Here is an 18,305-nt window from a genome sequence, read left to right as displayed (position 1 = left end):
ATTCTCTTCTCATTTCAAAGCACCCTGTCTGAGAAAAGTCAGTACTCATCAGATTGCTTGAGCCTCCTAATAAAGGTTAAGTGTAGCTGATTACTTCGTGAGTAGCCAGCAGAGAGAGAAATATTGCTAATGAAGCAAACACCATTTGTTACTGAACAGGGTTATATGGAATACAGCAATGCGGACTAAGCCACACCACCAGACAGTCCTAACACTGAGAAAGCTTTGAAGTATTTTGCTTTTCTGTTTTAAAGACATATGCAAAAACAGAGCTGAAAGAAGGAGGGTTGTTACATTTGGGGACCGCAAATCTGAGGAACAAGTAAAAGCACATGGGTTGGAAAGGACTCCAGTTTAGCCACTCTAAAAGGACTGGTGCTACTGTGTCCATGCTGTGTACGGAGAACTGTTCCACAAAGATCCTTGGTCCTGCTTCAAGCAGCCTCAGAAGCAGATCGCCTCAGATCAGTGAGCCTTTGTGCAGAAGACTGCCTAGATTTTGAACCCAGTTGGGAACCAAGGGCTCCTGCAGGAATAAATCCTCAGGCAAAGGTCCCAGTTGGCACCATGACACGTTGCCTCTGTGAAGGCTGATGAATGCCTGCAGCTTTGAGGTTAGGCAGATTTGGTTTGTTTAAACTAAAGTTTTGGCTGCTGCAGCATAAACCTACTACTGCTCATGTAATCCTCATGGGCTGTGCAGGGCTCTTTCCCCCACTTCAGCACAACTGGTGGTGTGGCTGCCAGCAGCTGCTGCTCCAATTCCTCCAAGTGCTTTTACTCTCTGCAGCTCTGCTGATGGCCCTACAGCACCACTGGTGTGGAGCAGAATGAAATACAGTCCCCCTGCCTCCTCTAAGCCCAAGTCCCTCCCTTCTCTGTCCCACTGCTCTCCGTCTTTCCCCATCTCATTTTTTTCCCCAATGCATTAGCTAGCACTACCCTTACCTATTTGAGTGACAAAGCTCTCAGTTTCCCCCAGTATGGAAACACGCATCCAGTCTGTGCAGCAAGTCTCTACCAACCTGGCAAAGCAGGCCTCCACCTGTAGCGTCCATCTTTGCTGCCTTCATCTCTGGAGGAGCAGAGAAGGGACAATAAACCTGTGCAAAGGAGAGCCACAGGGCATCTGAATATCACCCCTTCTCGATACCACACAGATCAGGTCAGTAACCAACATATACACCCCTGAAGCACTGGCTTCTGTTTTTCTTTAGGTCATTCAGGAAATTCTGAGGAAGCATGTCCAGTTTCTACCAGAGAACTTGCTTTATGAGGACAGGGACAGCCCAAATCAGGTGCAGGACAGGGCACAGGACATGGAAAAATGCAGTGTCACTAGAGACTAGAAAAGACAAGACGGTTCTCACAAGGGGAGAGATTTTAGGTCCTCAATCAAAGCTGGGGAGATATTTTGAGGTTAGAGATGCTTTGACACTTGAAGCTCATGCCACCTCACACAAACCACACTGATACCATTTTGAGAATGCAGGCAGAAGGCCCATGTCACACTTTCTGTCCCTTTCTCCACAGATCCTTAGCCGATACACAAACCAACTATGGCAGAGTCTACAAATTCAGAAAGCTTGTAAAGCAGCAGCAACACTTTAGTTCTTTTATGGCCCTATGGGTGAACAGAAAAAGAAGTATGGTTCACCTTGGGCCTCTTTTTTCCAAAGAAATTCTTTCCAGTGCTGTTTTACAGGTTTGCACAGCCTTGCCATGAACAGAAACCCCATAGCAAAACAGGCATTTAAAAAACATGCTAAGCTACCGTGAAGTAAATTACTGACTTAACAGCCAAGCACCTACAGGTATAATTGGGTTTCATTTGAAGAACAAATTAAAGCAATGTGCATATTAGCCTCTGAGTCTGCAAGGGGCAGAAAAAGAATCTGGAAACATTCCAAAGTGCATAAGATTAAAGAAGCCCTGCCAAATAGCTCACAGGAGACAGCAGTCACACCAAAGAAGAACCAGCTCCCAGGGAAGCCAGACCCACACCTAGCTACATCTGCATGCAAGCCTCCATCAGAGAGGTAGTGTGAAGGCTGCACTTGAACCATAAACTGCAAAGCAGGGGAAGAGATGGTTCAACAGGAACAGCTATGGAGCCTGAAGGGGACACAAAAGGACAGGGCAGGCTAAACAATTAGATGGATTTGGAATTACTGTTCCATAATGCTTCATAGTCCACTGAACTGTGACTTTACCAGTACCTATAACTTGTCAAGTCCCAGTTCATCTGCTACCAAAGATTACAGTGGGATAATACCCCTGGGAAAACAATCAAACAAACAAAAACCCCAACAAAACCGCCACTCACCAGAAGTTTCTCCCAGTAAAGTACTCACCACAGCGACAGCATGTCACAGGCCGTAGTTTCCTCAGATATACAGCACTTGCCATTGCAGCAATGTTTGACTAGAGCAAGAGTCTCTTCAGGATGTCTTCACAAAGGGATGGGACCAGTTTCCTTACTGGCCTAGCCTCCTCCATCCACACTTCTTCTCCTGCTTATCATCTCCTTCTCTTAGCTCCTGCCAAAGAGGAGAGCAAGGATGAAAACAATTAACTAGCTGAAAGGGAAAATAAATAACAGCCACTAAGGGCTTCAAAGTTCAGCAAGGAAGTAATTAGTGAAACAGCTGAAAGAGGAAGGCATCAAGAAAACACAAAATGGTAAAAAAGCCAGATGAAAGAAGTAGGGAGAGATCACAAACAGTCTATTAGCAGCTTCAAGGTTGGTCTTGGATGTTATCCTCCAGTAATTTCTTCCCACCCTGTCCCTGGAGGAGTGGCTTTCCTTCAAACTTGTTTAATTTCTGAACTCTGTGCTGCTCTCTGTCCGCAGACAGGGCCCAGATCTAACAGCTGCTTTCTCTTTTCTGACTGAGGAGGCCACTGCAAGTCTCATCACTCTCTTTCCCCAGACAAAGCACCTGGATTTCAGTTGTGCAACCCAGTCCTAGTCAGGCAGGTAGTGACTGCAAGTGAGTGTTACTCTCTTGACAGCACTGTTCGTGGTTCTGCCCTGCAGAGTCAGAGGACTTGGATGACTGCACTGAAGAAGGGCATGGTCAGACCTCTGGAGAAGGGGAACAACTTGACATGAAATCCTGCTAGAGCAGTGCAGAGGGAGGCTTGGCTGGTGTCAATTCAGAACATGAGACTGTAATAATATTTGCCCTCGGTTCAACCTCATATACTGCGTACAAAAGCCTCTGTTCGAATAAAGGAACAGCCAGGGAGACTTGAACTGAGAAAAGCCAAGAAATTCAAAGCAAAATCCCAATTCTCTTTGTCCGGAAATCTAACTGTTTTGGAAAGAAACAAAACCACAATGAAAGTAGACAAGGAAGGTGCAGGACAGATTTCTTGCTGAATTTTCTCTGTTTTCCTTGACATTATTAAAGGAGAGAGAGCAAGTGCATGTGTGTTCCACAGAAAGGGTTCAAAATATACTTCCCCCCCTCCATTCAGTGAACCAGTTTGGCTGTCAGAGCAGCCTTGGTTTCCTGGATAAATAAAATTGTACTGTTTTCTCATAGCTTGCAGGGTGGGAAGGAAAGAACCAGCAGTCAGGCAATCCAGGCCTTACCCTGCCCCAATTTTGACCTAGGACAAGTCACTTGCTCGCATGGCTCAGTGACACTCTGAGGGGACATATGCCACTTTTTTTGTGTCACCCAGACCAGAATACCTTTAACATCTCCCTGAACTATCTTTGCCCTGTAAGTTTTGAGGATTGCTGTGCAGTACATTGAATGCCAGGGCCTTTAACGATACCTGATCCTGGCACTCCAGAAAAAAATAAAAGCTTATTGTCAAGAGAAGGGTAAATGTGGTCCAAGGCCAGAGGGGTGTCAGGATATAGTAAAGTATTCCTCTATCCTTCATCTAGACTGTGTTACTTTCAGCACAACATTCAGATAACTGCCTTGGCAGAAGCTGTTTTTGTAGCTGATGAGACAGACTGGTCCCTTGAGAGACACTGGAGCCTCTACACACCACTAAATACATCAAACACTCAGTTTGGTCATATGAATGCTGGTAACCAAGCTTTCTGGGCAGCAAAGGCCAGTGCAGCAGTGCTGAGGCACCAACAGTTAGGATATTCCAGTAGAATTTTTTCCAAACATGTTTGAGAAGGTCCAGGCAGGCTTACCTGCCCCAGACACTACCTCTTTCTCCTTGAGGTGTATTTAGCCAGATGGCAGGTGTTTTATATTTAGAAAAACATTCATCAAGTAGGAAAACATTTGTACAGGCAGGTTCACCTCAAAGAACTTATTTTCTTTCTCCCTCTTTTGTAGGAACAAAAACCCATGCACCAGACCCTGGAGCTACTCACTAGCTAATGCTGTCTACACGTGAAACCACGTGGGGTGAGACCTGGGCTTTAGAGCCAAGGTGCTGATGCAGGACAGCTGTGTAGCCAGTTCCAGGGAGGCAGCGTGCTGGTGCACTTGGCACCGGTAGGCTGAGGCAGGAGCGTGAGATTATGGATAGCTTGCCTAACAATCCAGATGTGACTTGGATATGCACACAAGAAGCAGTGCCATACTGTTGTAGCTGTTTGTATGATTTTGTTGGGGTTTTTTTAAAGCTGAAAGGTAGCTTCTCAGCCCTCTGGCCTCCTAATGGGCTGGGGAGGGCAGTTAAATCCAGGTCAAATGCAGCAGTCTAACAAACTCAGCAGTGTATCACTAAAAGTCCCATGAAGCACCAGCTCTGCCAGACTCCTCCAGACACCTGATGCTCCATTCAGACAGCAGCAAGAAAGGGCTACTCCTGAAACAGGCAGAGCTTTAAGCAGATCTAGCCAGGAAAGTAAGTAAAGCATGAGGGTGCTATGATCTAAAAGGCTGCAATTATTCAAGTTATTTCCCTTGTTAATGGGGAATCTTCTGCATAAAGATTTGCCAGGGAGCATCAAAGGCCAGCTGCTCCCTCCAGGACAGGAAGCCAAATATTGAGTAACGGTAACAAGGCCAGCAGTGCAAGGCCCTTGCCAACCAGTGCCCTGCCCCACAATACCTGAGTGAAGCAAGCAGGGCAGATCTGGAGATAGCAGCCAACTTCAGCTGATGAGCTGAATCCGCATCATCAGGCAAGTCCACACTGACAGGAGAGGTTTGAGATCAAGCGACAAAATTCAGGTCAGGGTCAGACACAGTTCAGTCATCACACAGGTTAAGTCCATAGTGACAAGGCACATCCAAGGTCAAGACAAGAATGGAGACAGTCGGAGACCACATTAGTTAGGTCCCTAACCAGGCACTGGCATGGCTTGTGGAGGTACTGGTATGCATTCTTACAAGCATTCCTCAAGAAGAGAGTAAAATCTCGGGTCTGAACTTAAATGCAGTCATGGGGCCTGTAGGTAGGGAGTGTGAGATGGAGGCTCCGAGTGAGGCTGGTCAAGGCCATTAAGGCCTATTAACACACTCAGGGCCAAATGACTGCCTAAAGCAGGGCTGTGTTGGGTAGAAGCAGAGACAGCAGCTGTACAAGAGAAAAACTACAAGGACAGATTTCAGCCCTCATGATTGCAGTTTATACTATAAAAAACTGAAGAGGACTTTCTTACGTAAGGACCTCAGTAGGCTGAAACTCAGTAACTGGTTTTGCCATAATTTCTCAATAAAAGGTATTGCTAACAGCATCTCCTATTGCTTCTGTCAGATACTGTGTTGTTCCTGTCCCTAAAACCGTAGATACAGATCCTAAATCTTTCTGAATCTAGTCCTAGCCCTTAGTCACATCACTGTCCTTGGACACTTAAACTCCAGGCTAATCAACAATTTGAGATACCTTGACTAGTAAGAGTTTATTTACTTCGATTTAACGTGAGCTCCTGAGCAAAACCTGGTTTCTACTGCCTGCAGCCTTTCCCTTCACTAGATGTAATTCCTCATTTGCCAGTTTCAAGATGATCTGTTAGTGATGATCCAGAGTGCCTTCAATTCAACAGGCAATCTGTTCCATGGTTACCAGCCGGTGTGTTAGAAAGCTCCATGAAAAAGTGCTTATCTTTCCTTCCAAAATACAGGCCACCCTGCAGGTGTAGCCTTTACTGACCCCAAACCCCAAGTGACAGCAGTGATAGAAAGATGCCATGAACTTTCTCATCCAGGATACAAAGATATCATGAACTTTCTCATCAAAGCATCATTTGCAAGTGAACTTGGATTTTGTTCTTCAGTACCAACACATACTGCCACATATTACAGATAGCACTGCAGTGTACTGTACCTTACTGTTGTGCACGTGGATGATTTTCCATGTGGATGATTTTCTTTGATCAATGTCAGCAGGGGTTTAGTCTGGATGACTGATTGTTTTTTCTGACCTTAAAAATCTATGGATTGTTTAACAGATGCTTCAGAAATTAACGCATTATGTATTTATGCAAAGAGAAGTGAACCTCTATCCAGACGAGTTTGATCTGGCAGAATAGGAACGTGCCTTTAGAAGTGGTCAGGAAGGACTTTCTTCCACAGCTACAGAAGCACATGAGGCTTTGCACTGTTTATGCAAGAAAACCAGGTGTTGTGATCGAGCCAGACAATTAGAGTGGAACAGCCACTGTTTGAATACACGTGGGCTCAAAACAAGGCTTTCCCTTGCTGAAGGATGTTACTGGCCTAGCCTACAGTTTTGCAGCTATTTTCTTGGTAAGTTTTGTCTGTGCCTATCATTTCAGCTAGTGTGCTTTTGCTCCATTATGCCATGCAACAGCCTATAACTTCCTGTATATGTCCCTGCAAATTACTGAGCAACAGGTGCAAAATCAAACTCCGTGTAACCTGTCCTTGCTTTGAAAAAATAAATTATTTTGAAGTTTATTACAGAGTGTCCAGGATTGATTTAATGCTGTTGATGATAATGTTGCAAGTGAGATATTCATTGATCGGTACTGACATTACTGTTTATATAAAAAATTGCATTCTGGATCTACATGGAACTGCTTCAATAGTCAAAAGTGGTTGGCTCTGGTCTTGCTAGTCTTACATGTATTTTTACTGACTCATTGAACACTTCATTGCTCTGCTGTAACACAGGAAGTGTAGAAGTCAAACGGTGTTACCACCCAGATCTCCAGCTTGGCTGAAGTGGCCCTACTTGTGTATCCTGGCACACCCTCTCGTATGAAGGGGAAGGACAGGGAAAATTAGGATGCAGGTGCTTTACTGCATTTAGATAAGTCACCACAGATCTAAAGACCAGCTTACCTAGTTTCAACTCTGGCAAGCTGCACCCATTCAGTAAAGAGAGAAAGTGAATTAACCCTGCTCCCTGCTAAATTGTGCTGCAAGAGAGTAGTATGTCCTCTATTATATAACTGGGATAATGAGGCATAGAGAAGTTCCAGTGACCCAGCTAGTCCAGCCACCTGAGGACCCCAGTCTGGTGCTCTGCTACATCATATTGCCTTAAATTTTACTTACACACTGCTCTCCATTCTCCTAAGTCAAGATCTGGGACCTAAAATCCTCCTCCATGTGTGCTGGAGTTTGAAAGCTGGATGCAAGGCCTGTCACTGCAGCCTATTTCTAAATAGCCTACTCATTTGTCTTGTGTGTAGCTATTTTCTTTTGATCTCCAGAGCTATTCACAGTTCAATTGCTTTCCAGAGATGACTCGTTGCAGTTTGCTTTGGTTTGAACTGGGCTTTGAAACTAGTGACCAGGGCGCGCCACACTTCTGCACAAGATCTTGAGGAAACAGCAGGGTAATTTATGAGACAAGCTACCAGTCTTCAAAGGATAACATCTCTTCAGCAGAAGTCACTTCTCTTAAAAGGAAAAATTGCCTTTGCCTTGTAAACTTGTATTTTTTTATATATATACACATATAACAAATATTTATTTTACACCCACCATGTCTGTGGCATGATGTGTATGTGTGTAAATGCCAAAGGAAAGCAAGTGCCCTCAGTGTTGGAAGAGATGTTGTCTGAAGATGACTGCTTCCAATCCCTCTGCAATTTAAAGAAGGATTGTAACATGCTCTATGGAAGTAACCCGCAAGGGCTTGCATCCCACAGGCCAGCATTCCAGCAGGAGCAGACAGCATGCCAGCATCTGACAGACAAATGGAATCTATGGGGATGACTCTGGCAGCAAGAAGTCTCCAGGGAAAACAAGCTCAAGCAGATAATTAGAAAGGCAGGACTGTAGTGCTGGCCTGCAGAAGTTGTAGCTCTGCCCTGATGGCTGATGCTGGACAACTCATTTCACTGGCCCCCTTTTGCATCGGGAGCTACCTGGGAAATACTAGAATGACCCTAAGTTGTCCCCCAGAAAATCTTCAGTGCTGTCCCCTGCTGCTAAACAGAGGGTGGAGAAATGGCCTTGGATAGTCTGCCACCTTCCCGTAGCAAGGCTTTCCAGGCAGCAAACTGCCTGCCTGAGTGGGCCAGAGGATGCACAGTAGAGCCTGCTAACGCTGTGTGCTGTGGGCTTGCTTGGGCATTGCAGTACACTGGAGGGTAGCCTCCAGCTGTCCCACAGCTGTGCTTCTGGTTCACAGCCCCCATGAGCAACGAACCTGGCACTGGAGGCAGCCAAGAGGTGTCTCATAAACAGTGGCTGATACTGTCCCTACCCAACAAATTCTAAACCCTGCCCTTACCAAATAACAGGACTCAATTTTCAAAGGATGGAAAAAATGGATGTAGTCAATGTGTGTTGCTTTTGCTACACCAGGTGAAGATCAGGAATGCATCTTCCCTGACCTCTCCATGCTAAAGGACACAAACAGCCTGGGAATGGGCTGGATGTACATTGCGATGATCCCAGCCCCATCCTTCCCTCCACATGTTCCCTGGAACAACTCCCTCTTTTCCAAAGGCAAGCTGCATCCTTGCACAAAGTGCCACCTTCTGAGTGATAGGACAATGAAAACGGATCACAGGTCTTGCTGGAATTAGTCCTAAGATGGGGGCTCAGCCATTCTGGAGCACAGCTGGGGTCAGGTCGGGTTTTTCCCTACAAACAGGAGAAGCCATGTGGTTTGCGTATAATTTGGAACGTTTTCTTACAGAATGAAGATTGATTAGATGCCTGGAGTTCCCCAGAAACAATGTTGATAGTGTTAGCAGCCTGCACACCACAAGAACCCATTCATAAAAAGAAAAAAAATCCTCATTTTTAAATTTATTTTTTTTAACTTTATGTTCTTGGAAAAAGAAGCTTATTGGGTAACTATCAGAGTTCCTCTTTCATCACCTTGTCATAAATCCCACAGGCTCTGAATTCCTTTAACAATCTCCCAGTTAAATTGTGACCTGCCTATTCTAATAAATAAACCTTTTTTTCCTCCCCCCAAAAAAGCTGGAAACAGCCGAGAGGTTGCTCCCCCTTGCCCTTGCTCTGAGTTCTGCTAATTGAGACATCAAAGCAGATGGAAAATCAAGGTTGTGCCTGTACAATCCCTGGGCATTAATCTATCTCCCTAGACCGTTTTCAAACAGGGCAATTAATTTTTGCCAACACAGATCCCCCTCTGAAGTTTCAGCTATATGTTATATTCTTCTATCACTGTTTATGTGAATGATGAAACAGCAGCTGTCTTTTACCCTGAGGTGGCTGTACCTTGGGGTCAGGCTCCTGGGCATCCTTTGTGCAAGAGCACTCACCGGAAAATCTGATCCTGTAAGCTGTGAAAGACACTCTAGAACCAGGTCGGAGATGTTACTGCTGTAAAGGGTAAATTAATGAAGAAAATGCCTAAAATTCATAGACCATGTGGGTGCACTTGAAAAATGACCCCTGAGCAGATAGGAAGCAGTGTCACCTTAACTACATTGGATAGGTGCTTTGTTCCCTTATGGAGATCTGCAGGGTTAAACAATTGTAGGACTGCTTTATGCAAAGATACCAAGTTACTAGTCCAGGTCACCAGCTCAGCCCTCCAGGCCTTGTTACCTCTTCATGTTAGCTGCTGGGCTGCCAGGCCTCCACAGCTACTGTCCCCTGGGCTAGCTAAATCCCCTACAACCAGCATGCTTGTCTTCTACAGAGGCAACATACCCCGAGGCATCCAGGCAAAAATGGTCACAACAGACACTGTAGATGCTCTGACCAAAGTGAGACCGCTGTGTAGATGATCACTGTTGGCTCAGAAAAACCATGGGGAGGTCTGCACTGTAGTTTTAGCTGCCTTCCTGGCTTGGATCTACAGTGGGGAAAAAAAAGGGAGCAAGTCCACAGAAGGCTTGGTTTAGGATGTGAGGGAAGTGTGCAGTTTCATTAGGCAAAGAATATTGTACATTTTTCCCCATGATGACAATCTAGACAGGGAAACAGTTACAGAGGTTTCCCTGCCCCAAAGGCAGAAAGAGATCTGCCATGGTGGAGGGGAGGAGGAAGGGAAGGGGTGAATGATCTCCCTTCATTTGTACTGGCTGTTGTGACAGGTGTGCCATAGATTACATGACAGGTAGCCATGGGAGCACCCTTTCCCCATTATTCCCCCCATATGAATGGTGCAGCTGCTCCGCACGTTTACTCAGGTAATTTAAACATTGCAAAGAAACACAGAAACACCTGCATGATGGCCGTTCTGTGCTCTGCATTTGCCCCATCCTGAAAAGACCTAGATCAGAAAGCTCCACCACAGAGCAATGTCTAATTCACACTGAGTCCCATGGAGATAAACATTTCCCATACGTCCCAAGAAAAGATAGTGCCAGGCCTCCCAGGGGCCACAAAGGGTCTGCAGCATTTCTGTAGCTGGTTGGACAGGGTAACATATGTATACCCATGCTATACAGAGCAAACAGGATGCACAAATTAATGTTGCCCTTAGGCAAGAACAGATCAGGTGGCGCTTGTTTTCTCCCTAATTTGCTGGCATAGTTGTTCTGCTGGTGACTAACCCCAGTGAAGCCCCCTGGCATATTTTCACTCATATTTAGCTTAAGCCTCTGAACACTCAACATTCAGGAAAAGAGACTGAAATGGGATCAGGCTTCAATGAAAAGTTGGCCCCTAACCCACACATTTAATTGCTCTATGCACTGAACACATGACTGTGCTTAGGACAATATGCTGCTCCCGAAAAGAGTGTGCAGGTTTCCTTGTAGAGGGGATGGTGGCAAAGTGCCAGTGATAGACACGGCTCATAAGCCCCGTTTCTCCACAGCTTCTGCCTTCGTCTGTCAGGTAGGACAGTCCCACTAAGGCAGATGCAAAATACAGCCTTAGAATAATTGCATGTGTCCCACCCCTGATTTAGAGGACCTCGGTTGAACACTGCAGGTTCAGGAAATATCGGTGGTAAAGGGCAGAAATCTGCAGCTTTGCCTCTTGAGGTAACTGTATAAGTTACTTCACAACCCTGTGACATCACAACACAGAGTTGAGGTGTGACATGCTGCCAGCTCTGAATGTGTCCCTGCTGCCCTTCAACAGTGGTAATTCACAGGAAGCCACAAGGATAACTGAGTGGAGGCTCTGATTCAGCCAAGCACATTTGGCACATGCTTCAGTTCTTCAGTGATGCAGTACCAGTGCGTGATGTTCCCTGCAATACATGACAACATGAGCATCTGACGCCCTGGCTCCTACTTTAAAATTAGCCTGTTTGTCCAATGGATGATTAGGAGTGACCCTCACGTCTGACAATACCCCATTTCCTTCCCTTCTTCACCCCAGATGCTGAGGGGTTGGCTCACCTTCAACCTACAGTGACCACCACCTACTGCTAAGACCCAGCAAAGTTTGCTCGGTGTCCAGGTCCTTGGGGAGAAATAGTGCAGCCATCATACTTATCTTGGGAGGCACAGATGAGCACCAGAGCTTCTCTCCAAAACTTTCTGGCAGGCTCTGACTTGGAGGAGAGGGAGGGAAAGAAGAAATTTGAAAACACCCTTTCCCCTTTCAGAGAAGTGTGCTGGAAATAGGTCTGCCTGCCAGCTCTTGTGGTGTAGTTGCCAGGCAGTAGTACTGCTTTGCAGTCCAGGATCAACAAACTACACATTTGTATTCTCACCAGGGCCAGCATTATTACTGCCACAACTTAACACCCTTAAACAGAGACTGCTGCCGCTGTGAGAGCTGTCTTGGGAATCAAGACAATTGCAGTAACCAGTTGATGAAGCAGTCACAGAAAAGAGTGGCTGCTATAAACCTCATTGATAAGGCCAACTCCTTCCTGTTGCAGGTAGAAAACAAAATATCTGGGACCTAGATGGATGGAAAAAGATGTGTAGGAAGGAAACAGACCCATCATCTGAAGATGGAGCCCTTTGGATGGACTGTCTGGAGGCTTGACCACAGCCAACATCATTGCTCCAGCAGGATGCTGTCACTAGCACTGTGGGAATTAGGACTGGCATCCACCACAATCTGTTGGCATAAGCAAGCCCACTGGCACCTAACCAAGAGCCTCTAACTTTCTCCATCTCTCTTCATCACCTTTCTCTCTCTCTCTCTCTCTGCCTTCATATCCTGACATGGTATAACCACCTATTCTTCACTGTATCCTCCCAGATCTCATATGCCAAGCATGCTCCTCCTCCATTGCAATTGCTTTTTTCAGAAGAGCAACCCCACAGAGACTTACCGACCCTGGGAAGGGTTCATAAAGCCAAAATCCCTGGAATTTTCTGCACACCCATTTTCCCAGTTGAGTCAAAGATGCATTTGACCATGAAAATTAGCATGAATTTGACTACATCCACTACATGTAGACTACTAGATATACATTGTGCAAATGAGAATTATTGTTTGTTTTGAATCTAAACAACGTTGCAGAAAATGTGGCCACTCATACATCCTCAGCAACAGCAAGTGACCAGTTACTTGTGGTCAGCCAATGATTCATCAGCCAGCAAGCAGTAACAGACACAACTAAACTCTTGTGGCAGTAGAAATAAATTTGAGATGCTAGAAATGCTTTGCATTTTCCACACACAGATGTGACTCAGGTCATTGCAGAGAGCTGGAGCAGGAACCACATGAAACGGTTTAGGTGTGGTAATTACAGCATGAGATTTGCCGTCAATTTTGCAGAGTAGTCCCTTTGCGGTGCATAGCAAAGGGCAGGGCAAATGAGAGGATAACGATTCATTGTGACCAAGGGCTTTCCTCTCACTCTTGATTTCTGTGAAACTCTCAGAACATGGACGGGACACAAATAAGGAAAACTGCAAATTCTGTGCTTTGACCAGTTCTACTTCTGGGACAGCACCTTTTGCTGGCCCCCAAAACTACTGTTGCAGACAAACTGCATCATGGTGGGACCTCTCCATTTCCTAGGACTGATGATGACAGTGTTACATATTCCAGGAGCTATTACTGCTGCAAAACTTCTTGAAGAGAAAACCAGATTACCTCTCGAGACAACGCATTCCATGTGAACCTTCTGGGGTTGATGCTTCACAGGGTAATTCTTCATCAAGAGCTCTTAGCATTGAGCTTGTAGAATCCTATCTTCCTCCTTGTTTATTTCAACAAACAGCTAAAGATACTCTGGCCACAGAAGTGGCCAAATCACCTCATCACCTTCTCTCTGACAAGCTCATACCTATTTACCATCGTGGCTGTGGAAAAGCTGTGGATAGCTCCAAATCAGATTTATTTTTAGGTTTCCAGACTCTGTATGCTCCTGCCAAAAGAGCCTGGTCCAAAGTTTATTCAAGTCCATGATAAAAATGTCTAATGGCGCGAATGACCTTTGGATCGGTTCCAAAGACTGCACTGATATTAGCACTGGGGCTGGCTGGGGATTCCCTTTGGGAAGGTTGCCCAGTAAAGAGGTGGTTTTCACAAAATTGAAATTTTCAGGGAGAAAAACATCCCGATTTTGAACCCTTTTTCCTTACAGAAGAAAGAAATAAAAATACACTTTTTTTCAATTAAGAAAAGTCAAGAAATAGTATTTTCTTCAGGGCCAGTTGGAACAAAATCAGAAAACTTATGTTTTGGTTTGAATGTGTTCAATAAACCATTAAAACCTCATTTCCCTATAAGTACACTGCCTCACTGGGGCTGTGGTTTAGATGTCTCATCTCATCTTTCCTGCAGGCTGTTTCCTAGAGGACTACATCTCTAAAGTCTGTGAGACGTGATAGCAGTTATGCACTGTCCCCTGAAAAATGTGGGTATTCAGTTCCTGGATGAGAGCTGCCAGGAAGAAATATAATTAAAGGTTGATGTTCAGGATTGAACAGTTAAAGCAAAACTTTTTGGGTTAACTGAACAAACTGAAGTGAAACATGCCAATTTGGAGCATGCCAAAACATTTATTTTTGATCCAAAAACGTCAGAGTAAAACTTCCTTCATTCTGCAAACCAAGATGTTTTGAAATTTTATTCCATGAAAAACTAGGAAACATCAGTGTTTCTTCACAGCAGAGAGAAACAAAAGTTTCAAGGGAGCAAGCCTCACTTTCACAGCACTGCAATTAGTAAGAAAGCAAGAAAGGTGAGGAAGAAATGAGGTGTGAGAAGCTTACTGCTCTGTAGCTGAAAAGCCCTGCAGAAATGAACACCAAACATCTAGCCACTCTCAGCAGCTGTCTGCCTTGTATTTCCGGGATCCTTTCCCAGGATAACAGGCACTTCTCCAGGCTGGACAGAAAGAATTGCCAGCTGATGAGAGATAGTTTTGAGTAACTACTTCCCTGGATGCCCCAGCTCACCATGGCAAGAACACATCTCTAGGGAGCTTTGTAGGCTCTCTCAGATCTAATTTGACCTTCATTGCACCATTGTCTTCCCTGGAGTTATTCATGGTTCAACTAAGGGAGGCCAGAATTCATTCCTGTCTCACATACTCGCCACCCGGTTGACAGGCAGTATGAAAGTAAAGTGGCATGTGGAGCAAGCACTGGGAAAATCACCTTTTGATCTCATTGAAGGTGGTCCTCAAACCAGGTCATGCTTGAGAGAACTGGCAGTGAGAATGAGGAAAGGCTGGGCTGCAGCTGTCTGTGTTGGGGCGGTCTCAAGTTCAGAAGAATATTTGCCTTTCTCTCGCTGCCAATTTTGGAGCCTTTATAAATACCACACCTAAATAAAATGGAATAAAATAAACGATCCTCTTTGGGCTCCCTACACCCTTCCATCACCCTCCCTAAGAACATCTCAACATCCAAGAGTTGCAAGGGTGCACGGGGGAGGGAACTGGTGTTAAAAATAACTAGTCTAGGGAGGAAAACAATTTACATTGGGTCTGAAGCAAGGATGAAGTTCCATTTCCTTCTGAGAATCAAGTGAACAATGTCATCCCAGAGCCTGCTGTGCAATCATCAGTGACTGCTGCAGCACAGCTTGTAACCTGCAGCAGCACAGATGGAGTCAGGACATGGTATGGGTGAGCAGCCAGCCCCTTCCCGGTTGTTCATCCAGTGACAATGCTTCACAAGCATCCCACCCCATCATCACCAGTAAGTCTGTCCCTTGATGTGCAAGGTTCTGTTTTGCTGTGGAGCACAAAACCTAATTTGCTATTTGGCAACATGCCTTTGTCCTGTGAATGCTCCTGGGCACCAGCACAGATCAAGGGCTATTCCCTGGGGGTCTTATGCTCACAGATATTTGCCAATTCCCAGCAGGTAGTAAGAGCTTTAGATATTTAGCCAACTTTTCTGAAGAAGGTGCTCAACCAGAGATGAGATGGAAGGTAGATGCAGCACTAATTAGCTCTGGATCAAATGTGGTTCAAAACACAGCTCTTAAGAAAGGATAATGCCACTCACCTTCGAACTGGACCACACGATCTGTAAATATCAGCTCTGGAATACACACTACAGTGTGGTATTTACAGTGCCCTTTTATTATTGCTATTATTATTGTTATTATTTTCCTTTTTACCTGGGGACTGAATGTTTGGGGACTGTGGCAGGAGAGGTCTGTACATCTGGAAAGCGTCAGATTTAACGCCCGAAGTCATCAGCCCAGGTCAGCTAAAAGTACATGTTTGCTTCCAGCAGCAGCTGTGCAAACTCCTGTTGCCTTGGTTGTGCAGGGCTTATGTAAAGATTCCTCAAAGACAGTGCCCTCTTTGTGAGCCCATAGCTCTGCTGATCCCTGGCAATTCCAACCCCAGTTTCAAAAGAAATGGGCCTAAAATGGCACTCCCACCGCAAACAGATGTATTTCAGCCTCTGTCTAAGGCAGCATTCATTTCATCATGAAAAGGAAAACATCATAATTTAGGGTCACACGTCTCCTGCCTGTCAGTCAGGCACTGCCAGCTATTTTTACAGCATCCCAGGGTGTTGTGGCAGTCTAGAGAACAAGTGACACACCTTTCCAAAGGCTGTTCAGAATGATACCACTCAGTGAGAAGCTCTGACCTCCAAGCTTTGGTTTTGTCCCGGATTCTTTTTTTTCCTGAGCAGGCTTGCAATAAAGTAGATCTCTGTGTATTGCACATTTTTTTCTATTCCACATCAATTTTCTTTGCTTCCTGTTGCTTCATGGACTTTCCCTGCCCACTGCAAAATCTGTCTTGCAGGTTCAGTGTTAGAACTTTTCTCATGGTGCTGTGGCATGTGGGTGGACCAGATGTACCATGAGAACAAGCCCTCTCACACCAGCAGCCAACAGCTGAACAAAACTATACATATCGTAAGAGAAGCCAAATTTCACTCACGGACTTCAGTAGCTTTTGGTTGCTTCTGGTTTACATTGAAATAGAATCTGGACAATTTTTCTAACGTAATAAACAAAATTACAATTATAAACAATCCAGTAAATCTACTGGGCATCTGAAAGAGGCCCAGAGACCATACAGGAAACAATCCCAAGCATCCCTGCCTCATAGCCAAATATTATACCTGTGATGCAAACAAAACACCTCCATATTTACAGTTTGGTGGGAGTTTTGATCATGTAATAGCTTTAGGGTTCAAACCACTGCTCATTAAAGTCAACAAGAGTCTTTGCATTGACTTTAACGAGCTCTGAGCCAAGAATGGAATCTACAGCACTATACCGAGAGTTCAAAGTGGAAAAAAAATGAACTCTGGTAAAGCTCTTACCTTGTTCTTTCTGAAAGTTGAATGCCTGAAGGGGCCACACTCCTCTTGCTGTGCAGGTTCAGCCTCCACGGGTAAAAAGCCCTGCTGAGCCCCTCCTGACAGTGCCAGAGTTCCTCACACTGAAAAGTCCGCTAGCAGTTTTCATTACAATAATTGTGTGACAGTTAATGCTACATTGTAGAGAAAGTGGGCAACAAAACACAAGGGAGCAAAGTCCAGATGATCAATCACCCTTTCCACTGACACTGTCTTTAGATAGGTTGTTTTCACCGGAAATATACTCCTAATAATTGCCCAGATTCCTTGTTTTTTCAACATCATTTCTATGGCAAATGCCATTAGCTACTGTGCCATGGTGATTTAAAGCTGAAAACCTACGGTGACCTGAACCAAAAGATAGATTAACTTATCTGCTTTAACAAGGAGTTGCTTGAAGTCTTATAGGAAAGATCGTATGAACTTACATTTCATATGGCCAGTAATTGCTTTTCCTGTTACTTTTGCATTAAAGGAATACAAAAGGAAATGGGAGCTGTGTGCATAATGGGGACTGGTTGTAGTGCTTTTAAGTCTGCAGGTCATCAGTTCAAGGTAATTTAGCTGATGACTCCAGTGGTCTCAGCCCAGCTGTCAGGGGACAGGTGACCACATTTGGCCATCCACCAGTGCTAAAACCCTGATGGCACTTCAGTAAAAGCAGAGAGCTTTGGCTTTGACTGACCAGCCTAGCCCAAGCCAAAGTCCCGTGCCTGGGGGTATTGTTTCAGACCCATCTGTTAAGCAGCTGGATACAGCACGGTCAGACACTGACAGGAGGTACCTAGGTCAGTCCCTCTGAGCACCACATACAGAGAGGTCAGTGTCTCTCTGTCTCTGATGATTACAGAAATCAGAAAAGGCTGAGTAGATTCCCAGTGATACAGGGTTATTCCTGGATAGCCACAGGGGAGGGCTGTGTATGAGGGATCTGCTAAGGGCCTGCTGATGAGGATAAACAGGGAGAAAAGTTTTCAGCAAAATGACCTCTAAGAACGAATTTACTGAGTTTCAGCATCTACAAGCTGATATCCTTCAAGAAGGCTCAATTCTCAGCTCCCATTGTTTCATTAGGAGAGATGCTGAGATCAAGAAGGAACCAGTTTTCAGTAGGATTTAAATTTAGACATGGGAACCAAAGACTTTTAACCTGAAAAGATCCCTAGGACTGTGAGTTCTGACTGGTTTTTTATTTCCATTTGGGAACTCTCAGCAGTGATGCAGCTCCTGTGCAGTGAATTTAAGCTGACTAGAACTGCTTCTCTTG

Source organism: Falco biarmicus, chromosome 1, assembly GCF_023638135.1.
Source record: "Falco biarmicus isolate bFalBia1 chromosome 1, bFalBia1.pri, whole genome shotgun sequence".
NCBI classification, from domain to species: domain Eukaryota; kingdom Metazoa; phylum Chordata; class Aves; order Falconiformes; family Falconidae; genus Falco; species Falco biarmicus.
Note: the sequence above shows the minus strand (reverse complement) of the source record.